The sequence below is a fragment of the Puma concolor genome, chromosome B3 (assembly GCF_028749965.1).
Source record: "Puma concolor isolate L17-30 chromosome B3, mPumCon1.1.hap2, whole genome shotgun sequence".
NCBI classification, from domain to species: domain Eukaryota; kingdom Metazoa; phylum Chordata; class Mammalia; order Carnivora; family Felidae; genus Puma; species Puma concolor.
Genome location: NC_141672.1, coordinates 1,013,396 through 1,030,370, shown reverse-complemented (window position 1 = coordinate 1,030,370; position 16,975 = coordinate 1,013,396). Strand labels below are relative to the sequence as shown.

General features: G+C 45.6%; 1 protein-coding gene across 1 annotated transcript in view; it reads left to right on the top strand.

Moving 5' to 3' along the window:
- LOC147579609 (uncharacterized) overlaps nt 1-11,810 on the top strand; it is a 46,866-nt gene extending 35,056 nt beyond the window's left edge. Inside the window, exon 3 of the mRNA XM_086708435.1 lies at nt 11,620-11,810. The gene's annotated coding sequence lies outside the window, so the exon portion shown is untranslated. The remainder of the gene's footprint in view (nt 1-11,619) is intronic.
- Nucleotides 11,811-16,975: the final 5,165 nt, after the last annotated feature.

Genomic DNA, 16,975 nt, shown 5'->3' with positions numbered 1-16,975 from the left:
AAGTAAAATAGAATTTGAAAAAATTTACATAAAAGCAATCGATATAGTAAAAAAATTAAAGAAAAATATTTTTATTTATTTTTTTATTTATTTTTTTAATTTTTTTTTCAACGTTTATTTATTTTTGGGATAGAGAGAGACAGAGCATGAACGGGGGAGGGGCAGAGAGAGAGGGAGACACAGAATGGGAAACAGGCTCCAGGCTCTGAGCCATCAGCCCAGAGCCTGACGCGGGGCTCGAACTCACAGACCGCGAGATCGTGACCTGGCTGAAGTTGGACGCTTAACCGACTGCGCCACCCAGGCGCCCCCAGAAAAATATTTTTAATAGAAATTGAAAGTAAAACGAAGTTTCTCTCATTCTGCATTCCAGAAAAACTACAGAAACGAAGAAGAGAAAAATAAATAAAAAAAATAAAAAGGAAAGTGGAAATTTGAAAACGGGAATACACTGAGGTAGAGTGAAATAAAATGATGGAAGTAAAATAGAATTTGAAAAAAAATACAGAAATGTAAAAAATATAGTAATAAAAATTAAAGAAAAATATTTTTAATAATAATTGATAATAAAAATATTTTTTTCTGTTTCTGCATTGAAGAAAAAGAAAAGAAGTGTAAAAGAGAAAAAGAAAAAAAAAAGAAAGAAAATTGACTAGATGAACTGGCTAACAGATTGAAGTAGGACTGAAATTACTTCCTTATCCACTAGATGTCAGTCTATGTAGTTCTTTATAGTCCATAAACTAAGCGGCTGTGAGACTTGTGTTCCTGAAGAGCCCTGTTGGCCCAGTTGGGCGGGGCTCAGTGTAATGGCTCCACTCTCCACTAGATGGCGCTTTTAGGCTCCTGGGGTGGATTGTTGCGGTGCTTGTAGGTGCGAATGCACATGCGCCGGAGAGGTGAAAATGGCACCACCCAGGTACCCAGTCTGTTCTCCTGGATCAACAATTGCGCACCCATCCTCTGTCTTCAGCCCTTGTCCACTCCCTGCTCCTTCACTCTCCGTGACCAGGCCCCAGGACGCACCTCTCTCCCAAGTTTTGTCACAGATGCGGCTGTTTTCCCCGGTCCCTTACGTCCAAGGGACTGCGCGTTTGGCCTGTTCTGCCCCTCTGTGGGAGGGTCTCACCAAAAATGGCCGAATGAGCAATGGCGGAATATCGGCTGCAGCTAGGAATGTTTGCTGGACCCTGCTGTTGTTGGTGCCCCGAGACTGTGGCCAGGTGCCAGCCTGCCCCAGAAAAAGTTCGCGAGAGAGTGTAGCAGCAGCGTTTCATGGATTATGGAAAAGTCTGGCACCAGGCTTCACCCTAAATGACCTTGTTCCAACACCAGCAAATGTGGCCGTTTTCCGGGGTCTGCTGGGACCAGATGGCTTTGGCAGTCTCCTCCAAATGTCCTTCCAGCAGTGCAACTGCCTCTCCCGGTGTGGCCTGAGAACATCCCGGACCCCACTCTGTTCCTGGGATTCTCCCTTCCCACCAGAGCACCTCCACGTATCGAGCTGTGGAGTTGCAGCCTTTGCTCTCCCCTTGTTTATAGTCTTAGTGGAATTTACATACTCTCCTTTCTCCCTTTTTAGTTTAGTCCCTGTGGCTGTTTCCAATTTTCCACTTTCTCTCCAGCTGCTTTTGGGGAGGGGTGCTTTTCCTTTATTCTCCCCCACTCCCCAGTCTCCGTCGTCTCTCTGCCTGCAAAAGCACCTCCCTTCCTGCAGCTTCTTGCTCCCCAAGGTCCCCTCTCCACACCACATACTTGTTGAATTCTGTGGTTCAGGTTGTGCAGATTGTTGTGCTAATCCTCAATCAGTTTTCTAGGTGTGTAGGATGGTTTAGTGTTGGTCTGGCTGTATTTCATGGATGCGAGACACACAAAAATCTTCCACGTTGTTCTGCCATCTTGTCTCCTCCCCCATTGACTGCCTAATTTTCATTTGAACATTTGAGGATATTATGCCACTCCCTTCTTTCCTGCAGGTTTCTGTGGATACTTCTGCCATAATCTTTTTTTATCTTCCCGTATTTGTTAGCAAACTCTTCTGTCTTCATGCTTATAGGGTTTTTTTAATCTGTGTATTTTGTGAATCTTACTATGTTATGTCTCAGAGTCGGCCTGCTTTTTTTTTCTAATTTTAATGGGAGTTCTCTGTGACTCATAGATGTGGACGTCTGTTTCCTTCACCATTTAGTGGAGATTTTCCACTCTAATGCACTCAGACAAAACTTCTCCCCTTTTTTCTCCCTCTCTTCTTCTGCTGGGACTCCTTTGAAAAGAATTTTATTACACTTTATGGAGTTGCTGATTCCCTAAGTATACATTTGTGATGCAGTATTTTAATTTTCCTCTTCTTTCCTGCTTCATTTCTCACAAAATTTTATCTTCCATGTCACTTACTCATTCATCTGCTTCTTTCTGCCTTGAGTTCATTATATCCAATCAGGTTCACATCTTGGTTACAGCATCTTAAAAATTTCAGCCTGACTGGGTTTTAGGTCTTTTCCATCTGTAGTCAGGGTATCCTCATGTCTTCTAGGCTTTCTCAAGCATAGCTAGTATCCTTATGATAGTTTTTAAAAGTTCAGTTTCCTTATGATAGGTATTAAATTCTGTTTGAGGCTTATTATTTATATGTGTTTTAATTATATCCCTGGCAATGTCATTTATGGTTTTTTCTTTTGGAATGAATTCCTCCATCACTCTGTATGTCCATGTCTCCTCTTTCTTAAGTGTTTTAGGAAAATCCTGTTATGTTTTCTGCTTCTAGAGTAGTGTCTTTTTTGAGAAATGTTTACATACTGTTGACAACCTGACATTCTGGAAGCATTTCTTGCATGTGCTGTGTGCACTGTGCTGTCATGTATTGGCTGCTCTGTCCCTGAGGTCAGTCCTCTGCAGAGTTCTCCTTGCCTCCAGGGGAGAGTTTTTCAACTTTGTCCATAGTGTTGTGAGTTTTAACTAGGTGAGTTTGGTCTCCTTGTTAAAAGAGGCTAATTATTATCTCCCCTAGAGGTGAAGCTATGCCTCACTATATGGTCAGTAGACTTGGTGCCTGTGGGGGTATATGGTGGTCTTTGGAGGGAGGGGTGCAATGGTGGTCTGGGTTCTAGGCACTCTTTCCCTAGTAAGGAAGCACCTGAGGAAGGCAAGGGGGGTATAGCTTGGTGTCAATGGCTCAGTATCTACTGGGGGGTGTTGTCCTGCTCACTGAATTATGTCCATGATAATGGGTGGGAGGAAATATTGGCATCAGCTCCTTCTCTAGTCCCTGCAGTTGGAGTTTCCAGCCTCCCCTGTTCAGGAAGCCCTCCCACAGAGAGAACAATCTGTACTCATGGGTCCCAGGCTTCCTTCAGAACCCGGCCTTCACCCTGCCTTTGTCCAATCCATTTTCACACCTGGCAGCTGAGGTCTCTTATGTTTTATCTCAGGAGCTCTAGCTGGGTTTGAAGACACCAAATTGTATGAACTCAATGCGACAGGGACCCCTCTGATCCTCTGGGACAGTGTCTTGCTGTGACGGGGTTGGAGCTGGTTATCCCAGAAGGGCAGTTGCATGAACACTAGGAGCTTGGAGTTCATGGTGAGGAAGAACAAGAAGGGAGCGTTCAGTTAGCTGCTGTCAGCAGAGGCTCCTATGCTAATGACCAGGGCAGTGCAATGGTGCCTGTCAGCTCTCCTGCCCCATGAGAGGCAATGCCCTGTCTCCCAAATGCACTCCAAGAAGGTAACTGTCTCACCCGATATGACCCAGGGGATCCTCAAACCGCAGCAGTCCCTATGGGCCTCGGGGCTCCTTCTCCACAGGAGCACTTCTACGCTCACCAGGCTCCGCCCCAGTGATGGCATGGACTTGTATATCTTCAGGTTTTGAAGTCGACATTACAGCAGGTTGACTTGTCATGATTACCTTTATGTGTCATCTTGACTGCATCATGGGTGTCCAGATTCACGACTGTTTCTGTGTATGTCTGTGATGAGTTTCCAGAAGAGATTGGCGTTTCCATCCATGGTTTCTTTCTGCCTGGGCATCACCCATTCCATCACAGTTCTGAGTAGAATCCGATGCAGAGGGAGGAAGAATTCCCTCATTTTCACTTCCCATTGCTTCTTTGAACTGGATCATTGGTCTCCTCCTGCCCTTGTTCTTAGAGTTACATCATAGGCTCTGCAGGTTCTGAGACTAGACACTAGTTCAGAATCAGGCGAGAATTATACCACTGGTTTTCCTGGCTCCCCAACTTGTGACAGTAGATCATGGGACTTCTTAACGTATTTTGTCATGGAAAACAATGTGCTTTGGGTTCTGTTGCTCGAGGGAATCCTGACTAATACATGCAGATGATTTATCTCTTGTTTAGAGGAATTGAGTAAAGCTGTAGCTCATTTAAAGTCCTGAGTAGCAAGTGCCAGGAGGGAAGTGTCACGTTGTTTGATTGGGACAAGGGCTGGGTGAAGATAATGGGGAGCTGTGGGAGCTTGTGGTCCTGGTTGCACAGGGAGTGCATCTGGGACTCATGTAAATGTTCAGCTATTGTGCCTCAGGAAATCTGCAATTCACTCATACTGAGTGACAGGAGTAAGCAATGCAAACAACTGTGTCTTTGTGCATGGTAGGGTAGTTTTCCTATGACAACACAGTTGTTAATTCAGAGAGTTAATAGATAAACTCAGAATCCTGTGACCAGAGAGGCTCCCTGGAGAAACTGCTGTGTGGACAGGAAGCCCCGGACCCTGAGAGGAAACCTGCCTGTAACCTCCATTTTCACCTGCTCCTGGCAACACAAAGGAGAATTGTGCATAGTGTGCGCCCCCCGGTGGTGCTGATCCCCTCCTGCAGGGAGGTTTGTGTCTGGGCTCCCAGTGAGGTCCCCTCACTCTGTCTCTTGCACAGTAATATGTGGCCTTGTCCTCGGCCCGCAGGCTGTTCATCTGCAGATACAGCGTGTTCTTTGCGTTGTCTCTGGAGATGGGGAATCGGCCCTTAATGGAGTCTGCATATCTTGTGCTACTTCCATCATCATAAACATATGCGAGCCACTGCAGCCCCTTTCCTGGAGCCTGGCGAACCCAGCTCATTGCATATCTACTGAAGGTGAATCCAGAGGCTACACAGGTGAGTCTCAGGGACCCCCCAGGCTTCACCAGGTCTCCTCCAGGCTCCACCAGCTGCACGTCACAGTGGACACCTGCAGACACAAGACATATTGGTCAGGAATCTGTCCCACATCCACTGTTTCTCACTCATATCCACTCACATACTCTGTGTCTCTCATTCACCATGAATTACCTTTTAAAAGAGCAACCAGGAAAACCCAGCCAAGCACAAACTCCATGGTGAGGTGTCTGTTCTGTCCTGATCAGAGAATGGGAACACCTGGGACTCCCGGGGCTGGGGCTCCTCTCCCAGCTGCAGAGTCGGGATGGGCTGGTTGTATCACCATAGAGAGCACCCCATTTGCATGTGCTCTGACATATATATGAAGCTCCAGTCTTAGCTTTGATTCTTTAAAAATGAACGACAGGGTGAGGGTGTGTTAGGTGCTGTGACAATATGAATAATTGTATTCAGTGAGTACAGGTATATTTTCAGTCCTGTGTGCATTTTTACAGGTCTTTCACAACATAGATCATTTTCACTCTACAAGTATTTTACATACTTTTTGAAGTTTAACCCAAAATACTTTATTCTGTGCCATTTTCACTTGTATAATTTTGTTATTTATTTTGCATGTATTTTCATGCTGGTGTGTAGTATCACAGGTGGTTTATTTTTATTTATTTTCTTTGTTCATTTTGCATTCTGCTCTTTCCTCCTTTACAAAAACTGGTTCTAATATTTTTTGTGGTATCTCTAGGGTTTTGTTATGTTTGAGATCAATGTCATCTGCAAACAAGTAATTTTCCTTTCTCCTTACTGATTTAAATGTCTTTTATTTTTTTTATTCCCTTTTTTTTTTCTGGTTATGTCTTCCAGTTATAGGAGACGAAAGCTTTTCCCTTCTTTTCTTCTGGGATTTAGCCAGTGTAAGGATTCAGTTGGCATAAGACATATGTACAGGAGAGAATAAATTTCATTTTGCAAGTGCCTGGCCTTCCTAATGATATGACACCCAGAGAAAGGACAAAGCAGGTGGCACTTGTGATTTTCAGACAACAAAACATTGGATTTGGCAAGAGTTAAGTTTGGGGTATTATGTTAGTCACCAAGTAAGTAGGTTTGTTTGCATAGCCTTCTTGTCCCTGTATTCTTTTTTCTGGTGCTAATGATGGTTCTTCCCTCTTGGTACACGGGAGGGAGATTTATATCCTTTTGTCAAGGGACGATGGAGAGGCTGAGTGTACTTGGACTATTTCTCAAGTGACTTTCACCCAAAAAGCAGTGTGACAAGATGACATAGTTTGAGGTGGCATATGTATTCTTCACGTTATCATGGGAAATGCTTATGTTATCATTGCCTGGCTCCTGATTTGACAGGAAAGCCTTCAGCATTTTACCGTTCAATATGCTGTCAGGTGTGGGCTTTTCATAGTGGCCATGATCATGTGGAGGTAATTTCCTTCAGTTCCTTTTTAATTGGGTTCTTTTTAAATGATGAACATGTGTTGAATTTTGTCTAATGTTTTTTTTGAATCAATTAATGATGGCTTTGATTCAATTATTCCCTCTGTTAATGGAGGACATCACATTTATGCATCTGTGTATGTTGAAGGATCCTTGCATTCCTGGAGTGAATCACACTGGATTATGTTGTATGATCCTCTCAATGTTCTGTTGAATTCAGTATGCTCAGATTTTGTGAAGGAATTTTGCATGTATGTTCATTTGAGATAGTGACCTGTAGTTTCCCTTCTTGTGGTGTCCTTCTTTGGTTGTTGTGAGAGCAATGCTGTCCTCACAAATTTTATTTGGGAGTGCTGGGTTTTTTTTATCAGCGTTTTGTAATAGTTTGAGAAATATTGGCATTAATTCCTCTTTAAATACTTAGTAGAAGTTTTAGTAAAGCCATGGACTCCTATGCAGATTTTTTGGAGGGTGAAGTTTTAGATAGAGAAATCTTATTAATTTTTCTTTTGTTCATTTTGTATTTTTCCATGAAACAGTCTTGGTGGACTACATTATGGCATAAAATGTGTAATTTGTTCCTGGTGATCTAATTGTTGGCCTATACATACCTAAGTTTTTCTTTAATGATCCTTTTCATGTCTTTAGTTCAGTTATGTCTCCTCTTTCAATTCTGATTGCATTTGTTTGAGTCTTCTCTATTTCCCCAGGCTACTGATTTGTTTCAAATTTTGCATACTTTTCCAAATACACATTTTTATGTAATTGATTTGTTTTCTGTATTTGTGATAGTCTCTATTTTCTGTCTGCTTTATCTTTTTATGTTATTTTTATGTTTATCTTTTTATGTCAATAAAAATGCCAATGAGTTTTTTAAGGAACCTGAAAAATATAGAATTCATATGAAAGCACACAACACATGGAAGCAACAAAACGATCATGACGTCGAGAGAACCTGGAGACATCACACTTCTCTCTCTCTCAAGATATTGCAGAGGTACATTAACCACAACAGTGTGCTGCTGGCATCAAATGAGACATTTAGACCAGTGGAGCTCATTACGGAGCCCAGAAGTAGACGTTTGCAGATGCAGTGAGCAAATCCTCCACGAGATTTCCAACAATGCACAGTGGGGGGAGGATAGTGTCTCTTTAACATGGTGTTGACTAGGGGCACCTGTGTGGCTCGGTAAGTTAAGCATCCCACTTCCACTCAGGTCATGATCTCACGGTTGTGGCTTCGAGCCTCACATCAGGCTCCTGCTGAGAGCTCAGGGCCTGGATTCTGTTTCTGCCTCTATCTCTGTGCCTCCCTACTCATGACCTGTCTCTCTTCCTCAAAAACAAAGTAAAAATTAAAAAATAGTATTGATATATACATGCAAAATAACAACATCTGGCTATAATCTTGCTTCATACATATACGTCGACACAAAAAAATCTCAAAATGGATGAAGGATTAAGAAGAACACTTGAACCTAAATGCCTTCAAAGAAAACATGAAAGATAAATATGATGACATTCACTTGAGAATGATTGATTTGATATAAAAGCAAAGTCACAGAGAACAAAGCAGGCAAGGGGGACTACACCATCCTAGAAAAGGGGCAAGCAAATATTTGCAGAGCTAGAAGGCAGTCTATGGGAGGGTAGACATTACAATAAAAAATATTGAAAAGGAGTTAATATCCACAATGCAGGAGGGACAATAAGGTGTTCTCATTTCCCTGCCATCAGACAACACCTCAAGCTTCCCCCTTTCCCTAATGGAGACCCACCACCATTCCAAGCGCTCCTCAGAGGATGAGTCTTAAAGATGTGCCCACTAGTGTCTAGGCCTCACATGCACAAGAGGATGGATTGCCCCCAGTGCAGAGCCTGTGGTCAGGGGGCCTGAGAAAGGAACTGCCCCCACCCATCAGTAGCCAGATGCCCTGTCTTGCTGCAGAGGGAGGACCTGACCCTGTGATAGACTCTGTTACCGCAGGATGTTCTTGCTTTACCTCCTCGCCGTGTGACACCCCGATCTTGTGAGTAAAGAAAGAACAGAATTTGATTCAGAAGGCAAAGCTACTGATTTGTACAATGTAGGAACCATAAAGTCTTTTGTCATCTATTACACCCCCCCATCTTTGTCCCTAACCGGGCTGCTGCTCATGCCTCAATTCCTGGTGATGAAGATGCATTACTGGAATGAACATCTGCTCAACTTTCTTGTCAATGCCATTGCACTCTGATTCACAAGTTCTCTTTTCATGTATGCTTGGGGAAGGCAACTAAGTTGGGCTCAATTATACTCCAAGTTCTTGAAGCCAACTTACATTCTGTGCCTTCACCCAAGGCTGCACTCTTGTTTAGTATGTCCCTGACTTGTCACTCTATTACCAAAGGAATCAGGGAGCCCTTGCAGACTCGCCACCCTCCTAAAGCACTAGCCAGACAGGGCCATACACCCTCCTGTCTTCTTAATGTCCACGGTTGCAAACAGCTACTGCCAACGAGGACTATGTCACAGTGCTTCAAAACTCCCCACAAAGTGTCTTGTCAGTTTTTCACATCCCTCTCACTGGTACAAAAATGCAGTTGCATAAGCTTCTAAGGAAACCTGGCTACTGCTTCCCAAGGACCCCTAACTTCAATGCTTTGCTCTGTCTCTGTGAGCCCCTCACCCCTACCTGATGCTGCCACAGATTTCTTTTCGTGGCTTTCAGTCATTAACCTACTTTAAAGTGTTAATATTAGCTCTGTGCACACCCCAAACTCTCAGCTGTCTGAATATCAATAACATGTTTCACCTCTCATTCCATGGAAATGGAGTGGCTGCAGGTATCCTGCGACAACCTGTGCCTCTCAGATATGTCCTATAACTTTCTTCCCATGAAAATTAGACCTTGGGCCATCAGGCCCCACTGCATGCTTGCACCCCCACAACTGCTGTCTGGATACATTAGGATCCCCACTCACCTCTGTATTCCTCTCTGACAAGTTTGTAATTTCCAGGCCCACCACCTACCTACCAGCTGGCCACTGACCAACCCCTCCATCATCTTGTGTCATGTTAACAGTTTAAATCGGGTTATCCCCCTCCCCTCCCTAAAAAGGGAGACCTGGGGTACCTTAGTGGCTCAGTTGGTGGGCGTCCTACTTCAGCTCAGGTCATGATTTTGCGGTTTGTGAGTTTGAGCCCTGCAACGGGCTCTGTGCTGTCAGCTCAGAGGCTGGAGCCTGCCTCAGATTCTGTGTCCCTCTCTCTCTATGCTCCTCCCAAGTCAAACTCTTTCTCTCAAAAATAAATAAACATTCAAAAAATTTAAAAGGGGAGACCCTACTTCATTCCACATGATTGCCCTCAGCTACAGGAATGGTTTCTGGGACATCTGGTGGTCAACCCTGAGTTCTATTTAAAACAATTTTTTTTCTTTTACATTTATTTCTTATTGAAAGACAGAGAGACACAGGGTGTGAGCAGGGGAGGGTAGAGAGAGGGGGAGACATAGAATCTGAAGTAGGCTCCAGGCTCTGAGCTGTCAGTACAGAGCCTGATGTGGGGCTTGAACTCACAAACTGCGAGATCATGACCTGAGCTGAGGTCCATAGCTTAACCAACTGAGCCACCCAGGTGCCCCACCCTGACTTCTATTTTGTGATGGCTTCTGTATGTGGGGAAACATAGGAACCACTGAGGCCAGTGTCCCTACTAGAAGAACTCCAGGCGTCCTCTCTGCCTGCTGTAAAATCAGTCTAAGCCACCGGGCTCACAGGTTTTCCCAAGCTTGCACATCTGCAAAGGGAAAGACCGCCACTGTTCACAGGCATTCCAGACATACGCTGGAGTCTTCAGGGCTCTTGGCACCCTCTGGAAATCCCACAGGTCCTCACCGCCATGAGTACCAGAGGACAGAGGACATTTTTCCAGCCTGCCTATAATTGCTGCCCTATTACACGCAACTGATCTTTCTGCTAAAATTGCTAACAGTCACTCTCCAGCCCAAACCATGAGCAGACTGCCACTGTCTCTCCAGGGACTGGCAGAGATCACAAGGCTGTCAAGTACACAGCCAAGATCAGAGGCCCCTGTCCTTTCCTTCACTTTAGAAGCCTGCCTTTTTCCCTGACTTGGACTATTGTTTATCATGTAAATTCCTCACAATGGGAAAAGACAGGTGGACAGATAATGATCAGATGGGGTGTACATCGGGGTTGAGTGGGCCTCCTGAGGCCCCTTTCTTCTCTCCTTTGGTCTTGCACCAACCACATTAGATGGGATAAGTAAGAAACTGAGAGACAGTGGGTTCTTCCCAGGCATCCACTAAACCTCTGACTAAATTATTTCCCAGGGCACTACTTGTAATCTCTCCAAGTTTTGTATAATATCAGCAGGCCCCAGGGAGTCCCTCTAGCCCCTCCCTGCCCACTGGGGCTCTCCAGATGGATTTGACAAATTGGCTTCCTCTTTGGTTAATGGCCGCATGTTTGGTGGATGGACTGATGCTGTCTGACTGGACCTGCCAATGCCACGACTGTGGTAAAAAATGTAATTCCTGAAATGGATCCTGGATTTGCCATTCCATTATGGATTTAGCCAGACCAAGGAAGTCACTTCAGCACATAGACAAACTATGTACTTGTAAAGACTTGGGGGTGATAATTAGAATTTCATACCCCACATCATCCTTAATCATCACAGAAGCGGACTATGAGGATATGTGGATTAGGGGAACAGATATGGAACATGAAAAACTAGACACAAAAGTCCTTCAGGAAAAATCCACCTGGAAACTGGCCTGGAACATCCAGAATCGTTGTCCTTGGCCCTTAAAGAGATTTGGAATGCTCCAAATAGCAGGCAGGGACTGACCCCCTTTGCAACAGTATTTTCGAAAGGAGTCCTTAACCCTTTCTTTACTGATTGAGTGAACTTCATGATAACTTATATGACCAAGTTGATGCCATGCATAGCCATGTCCAAGAACTAACAGGTACACTTGGGTCATATCATCCACAGACAATAAGAACATGGCCTCTGCCACTGACTAGCCTTGCCACCCTTTCTACAGAATATGGGACGCTCATCAGGTCTTCAGAGAGCACCGAGTGCCACCTCACTGAGAAGGACCTTATGACGAACTCCTAACCGACTACACTGCCATCAGAATTAGGAAAAGATTCTTCTGGATTCATGCAAGCTGCACAAAATAGTTCCAGATCGCCATTGTCAAGACCGTGGATGACCATCCCCATGATGACCATTGGTAAGGATTCCCAGAGCTAATTCCCAGATCCGGAAGCACATGGCATCACATAGTAGGTCACGGATCAAAAAACTGCATTTCCACCTAGTTTCATTTTCCTCTCAGGAAAAAAAAAACTTTTTAAAATAGAGCCTACCCTTTCCCCCACTATTAAAAGACTTGACTACATTTCCTGCTCTCCCTCTGAACCCCTATGACTGTCTGTCTTCAGACTGCATCTGCCCCATTCAGCTGTGTAGTTATCTCAGCAGGTCAGACACAGACCCCTACACAGGTTTTCCAAGTCCCGTCTACAGTAAATAATCAGTCTGATTGTCAATTGTTTTGACATCAGGATAGCAAGTAAGCCCCCAAAGTAGTGTTATTTCCTGCCAATGCAAGCAGGTGAATACACCATGTGGATGGACAAATGGAAGGGTGTGGTATCCACAATCAGCACGACAATGTCAGTCTGCCTTTCCTTCCACTGCATTGATTGGACCACAACTTTGATGGAAGCTTCAGGATGGTCCTTTGCTCAGGTGAAGTATTGAGAGAGAATATTTCCCTTTGTATGAAGATAGTCATGGTGCTGGCTTCTCTCTCTTGGTGACATAGCAAGGCAACCTGGTGCCAGATGGTCACTAGGTGCTCCAGGGTAACCCCCATGGCACAAACACTTTCCAGTTCCCAAAATGTTTCATTGGCACTCAGACTACCTGTGCATCAACTGGCATAGCTCAGCCACTTTCAGGTAAGGCTGCCTAAATGCACAAGTCATATGAAAGTAGACCGAAAATCTGGAGTAGCTCAGTCAGGTGACAAAACCCACCTTAGGGCTGCTGAAGGACTGCAGGCCTCCCATGTCTCACAAACTTTCAAGAATGCATGATAATTGACCAGTGACAGTGACCCTCAATTGCCCAGACCAGTGGGAACTCATGACAGGCTCTACATGAGCTGGTCAGCCTAACATCTTGGCACTGTTTGGACTGTTAGGAATTCCCAGGGCAGCAGGGTAGAGATGTACAGGTTGAGAACAGACTGTGGCTGGGACTCCTTGGTCATCGATGCTGAATGGGACATACTGGCTAGCTCAGTCATGACAGAGTCTCCCCTGTGGCCCTTTAGATACCCTCAACTGCCTAGACAGTCTTGGGAATGTGAGCCATCTTATGGACAGCTGGGCATTTACATTTCAGTAGTCAACTGTAAAGTGCCACCTGTTAGGAGGGGGCTTTAATGCCCGTCAAGTGGGCAGACTGAAAGGAGAAATGGTGTGTTTAATGCCCCCGCTCCTTCACTAAATCTTGAATTATGGGATGCAATTACTCAGTCCTCTATTGCACACAATATTGATGTACATATACTGTCTTAATTGGATGTTGGGGGGGTGCAATTTGCAGTCCTACAGACTCCTGATATGTAGCTCCCCTCAGGAAAGCCAGGCACTGGGTTTGTTCCCACTGCCCTTGGTGGCATGTGAGGGCATCTACATCATTAAGAAGACAATGCAGGGTCAAAGGGGCCACCGTTGCTAAAAGAGATTCAGTAAAGATTCTTCCAATAGTGACATCAAAGGGATGTTGAGACCCTTCTACTATCCCTCCCTTTATACCTAGTAAACTAAAGGACACCACACTTATATTTGGAGGGGTTCCTGGGAAGCACTGTACCTTGGTTTCAGGGTCAATGAGAGAAATAAAGTGTTGTCTGTGTCTGTGTCCTACATGGTAATTACAGAAGTGTACAGGCAGTTGTCCCAGGAGGAAGGACCTACTCCACAAACTCCGGGTCCCTAGTCAGGGGCCTTGGCATCTCCCCACCCACTGGGATCCCAGCTCCCCACTACCAGGGCTGTCATGTCCAGAGAAGTGATGGCACCCACCCGAAGGGTAGGAACAGCATTCTCTCGAAGATCCCAAAGAGTCTGATCAAAGTTTCTAACTTGTGTTCAGGCTGTTCTGAGATTAAGTCACTAGGGACCCCTCTTCTCAGAGCTGTGCATAAAGAGAAGTTTGGGCCTCATCTCTAGAGCAAGAGATCTGGGTTGAAGTTCCACCCCTTGAATGGGGCACTGCTGGGACCCTCCTGTGGGCTCCTATCTATGGAGGTGGTGATCCCATCAGCATTTGCAGCAAAGAAGTCTTGGGCTTCTTGAAAATTCTCCTTTTCACATCTGACTATGGCATGCATGCTAATGCCTGCTACACTAAAGCTGGTATTTCCATGAATTGTATTGGCACAAGGCTTAAGATTAGAGTGGTCCTTCAAGAAGAACTCCTTAGATTCTGTTGTAAAGTGCCTCTTCCCCATGGTGGAAATGGACAAGGACCCATGGGCGCATGACATAAGGCAAAAACCCCAAAAACCCAAAACCCACACCCATTGAATTGTCCCCATTCTATCTTACAGTTGGATTGCATCACGTGGGCTTGACCTCTCCCAGTGGGCCTGTGCTGTCGTGCCATAAAAATCCAAGTCCGGAGAATCAGACTTCTTTCTTCCTACCTCTTTGGGCTCTGGTGCTTTAGAGAGCCTATTCCTAAGAGCCTTCCCCTTTTTCCTTGGTGTGTGTCTCTTGCCATGTGCCTTGGGGTGATTGTCATAGCCTTTTGATACAGTGGAAAGACTGGAGGCTCCGTAGGTTGTCTCTAAGTAAACAGGCCGTTGATACCTTGAGATTTTCAGTGATTTATGAATCTGGGGCACTTGGACCAATCCAGACAGCTGTAGTATGTCAAGTGCTTAAAGCAACAGCTTGGAGCCAATTGTGAAGACCCACTAGAGCCAATCAATATCCTTGTCTCCCTCCCTTTGGAAAACCTTGCATTTTCATGATGGTGTAGTGCCTGTCACCATTTCTCTCTTTCACACTGGTCCCTGGATATGTTGGTATAGTGGTCTTGACAGGGAGGACCTGGGATAGAAGTTAGCTCTTCCCAGACACGTGTGATGAGGCCTCCCACACTGAGGTATCCCTCACAACACCTGTCAAATAGGGAGCCATTTTCAGCAGCAGTGAGGAATACAGCCAGTAGGGGGAGGTTGCCTTGTTCCTGTTCTCCGCCCAGGGCGACATGATGCTCCTGGTCGAGTTGCCTCTGTTACTAGGTAGGCATGGCTAAGCAAACACAACACCAGGGTACTGGATGAAAACAGTGGACCCAGCAGCTGGCGTCTTCTTCAACACTAATCTAGGGAAATGGTCCTTGGTGTCCAGCAATATCTCACTTGGAGATGAGTAGGAAATACACACCTCTGGAACCCCAGGATGGTGCCTGGTTGTTGGTCTCTGCAGGAAGTCTGACCTTTTACGGCACTGATAACTTAGGATGGGGGTTTCTGGCAACACCTGGCATCAGCCCAGAGCAAAGCTACAGACCACCGGCAAGCTCCAGCTCCTTCCCAGAGCAGCTGAGATGTGGGGGTGAGGAACCATTCTCAGTGCTAACACATTGTTGGAGGGCACCACCTAGGCCCCCAATCCCATCCCTGGGGACAAATGTGTTGGGGACCCCAGCTGTTGTACAGAATTAAGAACATGTAGACTGTATCCTGCTGAAGGAATAGGCAAGAGCCATTGCTCGGGGTGGACAGGCGGCTCCCTAGGCATCTGAACTCTGGCGTTGGATACATGAGATGCATGGGGCCCTCCTGACTGAAGGTGGGGTTTCAGTGCACCCCCAGCAAAGGAAATGGAGGCACAGGATTTATGACTCACAGGGCCCAGAAGCAAGGGTACACAAGGACCTTGGGAAGGGCAGGCCTCCTTCCCACATTCCCAGTGATCAGGACATAGAAAACAGGGTAGCAATTACCTGATTACTTGAGAATGGTTGGGGCTGAAGTCCCTTACTTTTCACAGGCTCACCTCTGTTTGGTTATTCGAGAAGGCTCTCAGAAAACCAAAGTGGGAATCCTAGGCAGATCCTTATCTACGGTTAAACTCACAGAAGAGTAGGCAAGAGAAAGAGAGCAGGGATTCACATTCATTGGGCTCCAACTGGATGCCAGACTCATCCACAGGTACTTGTGCCTGCCTTTCTGATTCATTTCATTGGGTGCTCCATTCAGTCTCATGGTCTCAGTCTCCCACATTTGGAAATTTTGTCTCCAGAGAGGCACAGCTTGTGCTAGGTGGAACCTAATGCCAGTCCCCTTCCCTCACAGTCCACTGACACCCCAGTGTGGAACAGGCAGTGTGGGTAGGTGGTAGCCCTCCATTATCCTGAACCCACATTGGGACTGGGGGAAGACAGATTACCTGGAGAATGAGAAAATGTTCAGTGTGTAACTGCACAGTTTTGGAGACAACTCACGAATTTGTCCCTGAAAGAGCTTGTGTGAACGTCTCTTAATTCTGGAAGCATATACCTCAGTTCAAGACCCAGATGCTGACTCGGGTCCTCTTCACATAATCTGGGGCTCAGTTTGGGCTCTTGGAAGCTTAGATATATACGTAGAGGCCACAAGCATGCAGTTTTTAAGTTTTATTTCAGCGTTATGGTCAGTGAGCCATGAGAGATGTGTGTCAGAGCCTGATGTGCCTGTGGACCCCTGTGTCTCCTGCAGACCCCCGGACACGTGGATGTCAGCTCTGCAGCCTCATTACTGTATTTTCACACATGTACCAGTTGGATTGTCTATAGTTGTTCAGCAGTCAGGTGGCTAATTATGGATTGTCGTCAGCAACAATCAGTCCCTTAACTTTCTTGGGGTTGATAATTTGACATTTATGGCGACACCACAAGGAATGCAGCTATTATGGCTTAGATGGGACCAAAAACCGCTCTGAGATATAACAGGGATTCATGAGTTTGCCTGACTGGCCGCATTCTTCTTGGAGGGGTCCACTGTCTGTGCTCCCACCAGTGCCTCGTCCAGTGCACCTTGGAGGGTGCTTATGTGGCAATGGCAGTTCCTGTTATTGTTGCATGACCCTCTGTGACTGCCTTTCTCCGGGATACAGTCATAGTTCAGCTGAGCCACACTGCGACTGCGGTAGGTATCCTGACAGATGTTTCCAGGAGCACATGACACACCAGTTTTCACATGACCAACATCGGTTGTGCTATGACATGAATCCAGCCGCAAACACCAGAACCCTGAGATCACACACAGATGGAATCCAACATGCTCTTGCAGCTGAGGGAGATGTGTGACATTCCTACACTGCAGC